Raw genomic sequence first — 7,025 nt, forward strand, 5'->3', positions numbered from 1 at the left:
TAACTTTGACCCAATTTTTCTTAAATCGGTGTCTTATATTTTCGGTTCATATGATACATAAATAAAGGCAACAGTAATATACCGCTGTTCAAAACTCATAAATAGATAGAAAAAAACAAATCCGGGTTACAAACTAAAACTGAGGGAAACGCATTAATTAGAAGAGGAGAAGAACGATACAACATTAAAATGTAACACACACAGACACGAACTAAGCATTAGACAAAATCCATTGAGAATAACAAATATAACATCAAAACTAAATACATGAATTTGTGATAGAAAAGTACCGTGACACGTCTTATAGTAATGTGAATTCACACTCAAATATAAGAGGAAACAAACGACACAAAAGAAACACAACGTTAAAATGTAACACACACAGAAAGAAACCATAATATAACAATGGCCATATTCCTGACTTGATACAGAACATTTTTGAAAGATAAAAATGGTAGAGTGAACCTGGTTTGTGGCATGCCAAACCTCCCTATTTTACCACATTTTATTTTTTTTCTTTTGTTTAAATGACTGACAGCTCATGATAGAAGTAGCTTAGATGAATTCGAAATAAGAACCCATTTATAAGAAGGTGTCGTTTTTTTTGTTCATGAGAGAATGTAACAACATAACTTTATAAGTACCTCTTAATTACTGACAATTATAAATGGTTTCATCATCCAACATCTCAAGGATTTCTTAAGCCCTAAATACAATGAAGGTGTAATTACTAGTCCTGTTTTTTATGTTAATCAAAGCCATTTGTTTTATAATTTTTAAAAACAACTCAGTACACATTTGTTGCTGACTTGGAATGCTCTCGCGTTGGCGTATTGATTTTTGCATGTTTTGTTGTTGATTAAAAGATACTTTTATTGCGTTATGCTTTGTATTCTTTGTGCATTCCAGAACGACATGTTCTTGTTTTTTTATCCTTTATAGTGACTGACCTTTAGATATCTTATACATCTAATACAGTTTACAATTTCCATATTCAACTATCTTACAGTTTTTGGTACAATTGGATAATATCAAATGCCAAATGCAAGTACAATTTATTATATTTACCCAACATATGATATTCATATATCTATTCAAATACATCCAAACCTCTGAGGAGTGATAGTATCCCGTAATGGAACTATTTTCGAGAGTTGTATGCGGATCGGAGCTGGAATTTCAGGGGAGTTTGTATACATTCTATATGGTATAAATAACGTTTTTGCTTAAATCTAAATGTACTTACCAAATTTCAACTTTTATGTTTAAGTATTTGATGATGAGAAGAAAGAAAAAATGAGTGAATATATCTGAGTGATAAAAGATATAAGAATATCAAAATATAATCATTTTTTCTCATTTATGGATTTTGAACTCTTCTTTATCATCCATCATATTTATGAATCAGATAAGGATAAAAACGTTTCAAGTTAAGTTTAATTATACACATTGTTTATATTTTGAACGCTTCATTTAGATGAGCAATATACTAAAGAAAAATGCAGCACACACCACACGGACAAGAAACCGTCCACCAGACACAAACGAAAGTGACTATATAAGGCAAAACGAGACGTCATCAAGGCTACCGGTGAGTTTTCTGTTTTACTTGATAAAAAGTAATAACATTAATTTTAATGAAGGTTATCATCTGTTATCATTAACGTTTTTTTGGATTGCATTTGAATATGATTATTGAAACGTTATACTCTTGTTGTTTTCTTCCTCAACGCATCTTTTTTGATAGTCGAAAGAGTTAACATATTTGATAAGTCTATATTTAAGCCTGATATTTTTTTTATTTATCAAGAATGCTATCTTTACAGTCCTTTTAATAATTTTTATACTCTGAGTTTATAAACCGCCTAAAAAATAGAGTACAACCTAAGACAGGTATGACAAAATAAAATCGGAGATGTGAAAGACAAGCTTATGAGACAACGATTAAACAAGAGGATTAATGGAAGGATGAGATTTGGTAAATTAATAAAATAAAAATATTTTTAAAGTCTTTATAAAAACAAGTAGAATCACAAAAATACTGAACTCCGAACTCCGAGGAAAATTCAAAACGGAAAGTCCCTAATCAAATGGTAAAATCAAATGATAGAACACATCACACGAATGGACAACAAATACAATATTCCATGACTTTGTACAGACATTTTCAAATGTAGAAAATGGTGGATTGAACCTGGTTCAATAGCGTTTAACTGCTAACTTGTATGACAGTCGCATCAATTACATTATATTTACAACGACGCGTGAAGAAAACTTACAAAAAAATCGCCAGGATATATTTAAAAGTGATAACAAGGACAACGTGTCAAATGTATTTAAATTGAAAGGCCCTTCTTTAAGTCAGATACTTTTTTTCAGAGTCCAAGCATATTGGACAGTTCAACCTTAATAGACTTAAATGAGAATGGATCTAACAGATATGGACCATCGTGGTTCGGGGTTGGAATAAAGCCTTATATCCATTTCATTTCAGCAAAATATCTTTCTTAATGAGGAACTAATGTCTAAAGACATTTATTCAAAGTCTAAGATAACAGGTATGGGCCGGGGTAGTGCAAATTTGTAATTGTAATGCATGGTAATGCATTACATTTTCCAAGTAATTGCATCAAATAGCATTACTTTTTTCACATACTAGATATCTTTCTCATATTGTTGGAGATTTATATAAGGCAGAGTTTGTTTAGAACATTGCTGTAAAAGTGTTTTATTGTTTTCAAAACATCTTTTGAATACCATGTTCTGATCAAAACTGTAAAAACAAAAATACTGACCTCAGAGGAAAATCAAGTCGAAAAAGTCCATAATGACATGGCAAAATCAAATGACAAAAATACATAAAAAAAGAATGGGCAAGAATTGTCATATTCCTGACTTGGTACAGACATTTTAAAAGGTAGAAAATGGTGTATTTATCCTAGTTTTATAGCGCTAAACCTCTCACTTTGTTGACAGTCTCATCAAATTCCGTTTTATTTACAATGATGCGTGAATGTCTGTAATACATCTATGTACAGTTAGATATAGGATCACGTGATTTCAAAATTATGAAATTGCAGTTTTAAAAAAGTAAAATTGCAAAAATACAAAACTTCGATGTAAATTCAAAATGGCAAGTTAACTCCTAATCAAATGGCAAAAGCAAAATATCAAACTCAATCACATCAAATGTCGAAAATATGCCGCATTTAGTGTCAAACCTAATACAGCTGTGAATAAGTATAATAATTTATGGTATTACAACATGTACAATTTATTGAAACAAACTGACAAAAATTATTGTTCAAGTGTATTATCCTGTTAAGACAATATCTCCACAGAAGACGTCTGCATAAATGATTTGAATTATAAATCTAGTTTGTTAAAATTTAATTGTATCTTTGGAAATTAGTAATGGACATTTTCATAACATGTTGATGTTTATTGATTATTTGACAGGTAACATCAGCTAGTAATAGTAAAAAACCTAACCTTCGTAAACGAAATAGTCATGGTAAGTCCTTGTGTTTGTTTTCAGATTAACAGCAATTTTCATGTAATTAGTTTATTTTCATCTTTCAACAAACATCGATTATTTGCAATTATCAGACTTACATAGAATTATTTTTTTTCGGTATATTCATATACTAATTTTACATATCAAACATATTTTGACAATTAGTGAATTATTGCTTCTTTTCTTGTGATAAAGATTGATACTAACCAGCGACCTTTTAAAACCTATATATTTCATATTATGAATATGTGAGTCTCTTCATTTGAGTATCGCTTGAATATCATTATTGAAATAAACGTTTTTGCTGAAATATTTATCAATGAGAAAAGTTATCCAAAAGGCTAAACTAATGCCAAAATTATTCAGATGTTTGAATACACGTATGCTAGTTACGCAGATAAAATGAAGCACTTGGATCAAAACAAGAGAAATTTCAAAATTAATTACGAAGTTCGAGAACACTGTGACCAATCATTACACAAACTGCGCAAATTTTTTCTAAAATTTTCTACATATCAGAGTAGAAAAACCTAGGTGTTTTTAATAAATTCACTTTACAGTAAATGTACTAAAGTACCAAACTGAATGAAATTTGTTTTCAACACACGTAAAGTAAAAATCAGTTTAGAAAACATCTAGTATATATTTTAAAGAATAGTTGTTTTATCGCATATATTTTGAAACACTTGTTACATGCATAGAATCAAACTTGTACATTGTCAGTGTATGTGTTGAAAATTTCTTCAGGTGGGCTAACTGGAGATGTCGAACGACTAAATGCAAATTTGAGAATTGTCAACGCTAATCCAGTAAGTCGAAAGCTTATTAGCAAATCCTAAAACTATATAAAACTCTTCGACTTAAAGGTAACTGGTTCAAGTTTGATTTGGCATAGTTGATAATGTTTGAAGACTATACATTGATATTGATGCCAATAACATAAAACATAAAAAAAGGATACGGTATTTACCGAAATACGCAACGGTCTACTTATCATCATTATGCCATCATAATTTTATATTGTAACAAGACAAAAGTAACGAATGTAAATCAACCGTAATGTTTTTGCTTGTGTTTGCTGCCAGGAAAGGGTGTCTGTACATAAATGTTGATGTTATATTCCGAATGAGCTTTTTTTGGTTATCTTGATGGAGCCTTTTTTACAACCTTGAAAGAACAAAGCAACAGAAGCAAAAAAATAAACAGAATGTAATCTGTTTGCTCAGTTAATGAAATCTTTATATCGACCCAATAAAGCATTTTCTAATCGGTATGCTTTTCATTTTGACTTTATCACAAATTGACCAATATTTTTTTTTATTTATCTTCAGGTTGATTGCGAAATTGACCAATGACCCCTTTTGATAAGGGCTCGTTATTTGTAAGTCAAGATGCGTTATCTTCTGATTAATATTATTTTTTATTAATATTTTTGTGGTATGTATTAGAATAAAAATAGACATGAAAGTGACCTTTATTCTTTCCATTTATTCTTTTACAGGTTGTTTCTACAAATACTTGCCGAATATTGAAACGTCAAAGATTAGATAAACCTGGTGAGTAAGATTTAAATGCATATATGTTTATATGTTTATATCAAAATAAAAATTTTATTCTTTAATTTTGTTTTTAAAGCTGGTATGTGTACCTATCTATATACGTGTCATACTTTGTTTCAAGCTTTTTATAACTTGGATTATAAACCTAAATTTCAATCTATCAAAACTGGATTCTTCTAAGACGGGGAAATGATTTGAAAAATATAAAAACAAAATATCATTACTATTGGTTAAAACTGTGGACAGTTTGAGTACATATACATTTTTTGGGCGCAAATAAATACTTCATTCTAAAAACCAATGAAGCTCATTCAAATACTAGTCTTTTTTTATTTAGTTAATCACGTTGTATGATACAAAGATAACTGTGATTTTAACTAGTTATATTTAGTTTGTTATTATGTAAGTTAAAATCCCACTTATTTCTTAAATAGGGGCATTCGTGACAGAAAGGGAACGGGTAAGTAAACAGCTCTGCACTTACACTCAAACTTGATTCTTTGAAAAAAGCTGTATTGGAACCGCAATGCACGTTTTATTTGTTCTAGACTCTAAATTAGCGCTTGAAGTTTGATTGTTATTGTCCTTAAGCTGATATGAACAAACTTGTTTTGATCAGAATAGTTTTGGTCGAAATAAACCCCCACTAGAGAGTAATTTTACTTGTAATTATGTACATCAGGTATACGTGTTATCAACAAAACACTCATCATTAACACGGGTCACAAATTTGACTAGAAAAACTACTTTAATACGAATAAGGATATTCTATTTGAATTAATCAAATGGTTCTTATAGTTATTTTGTATAAACCTAATCTGAAACTTGGTAAATAAAGAACTATTTACACAAAATTGATTTTTCGGATCGTGAAAGATCACGTACCGCATTTTTCAAGATCGTGAAAAGGATCGTGAAAGATCTGATGCTACGAAGACGTTCAAATTAGTCTTCAATTATATCATAATTAATATTTGTTATTGGTATTGACTCTATATAGGTCAACATCCTCAATAGGTTTAAGCATTTTAAAGTATTAATATTTTCAAAAATTGAAATGTAAAATAGTTGGATGATTGTAGGATAACGCTTTTTATTGTCATTTGAAGTACTCACTTATCACGAGTTATAGGATACCCACATTTTGTATATTAGATCCTATAAACTACATGTCCAGTGGCTGATCCAGGGGGGGGGGGGGGGGTCGTAGAGGGCGTACCTTTGCCTGGACTGTTTGTCATGTGATTCGCTATGGTTGAGTTGACCAGTGCGTCCCTCAGTCATTTTGAAATTCAAATTACAGTAACACATTGCTTAGGCTGAGAATGACAACCATGGTACCTTCAAAGCAAAACAGGATTGAGCCAAAACGTATAGTAGTGACTTTTATTTCATAATTCAGTCAAACAGAAAGTTATACTCTATTACACTGTCATGAAAAAAAAAAATCCACAGCAATATTATTTACCTACGAAAACATGTTTTACCCCAAACGCCCCAATCTATTTTAGAATAACATGATAGCTGAATAATGATCCCCAGTCAGTATCAGCTCTATAGATAGATGTAAAGTCTAAGGTACGAACCATTTGATTTGAGGAGGCAGTCTAAGGTATCTGAGAAAAATAATCTGACTCCGATTTTTGCATTAAATTTTTAAAACTTTTTTGCTATTAGAAACGAAAATTTCCCACAGAATTATTTAGCATTAAATGAACATGATGAATAAAAAAACAGGCGTATTTTTATTTTAGGTCGGGGGTTTGTATGTCTGACCGGAATGTCTGTTTCGCCAAACTGATATATTGAATACTTTTTTCAAGACAAGACTGCAACCTGACTGCTGAGAGTGGCTTTTATGTCTCCATTTGTCGACGGTCATTCATAAATTCGTCGTCATTTCAGACTCATTCGTAGCCTTTGGTTGATTTTGGAACCCCTCACCTCCC

Source organism: Mytilus edulis, chromosome 8, assembly GCF_963676685.1.
Source record: "Mytilus edulis chromosome 8, xbMytEdul2.2, whole genome shotgun sequence".
Taxonomy (NCBI): Eukaryota; Metazoa; Mollusca; class Bivalvia; order Mytilida; family Mytilidae; genus Mytilus; species Mytilus edulis.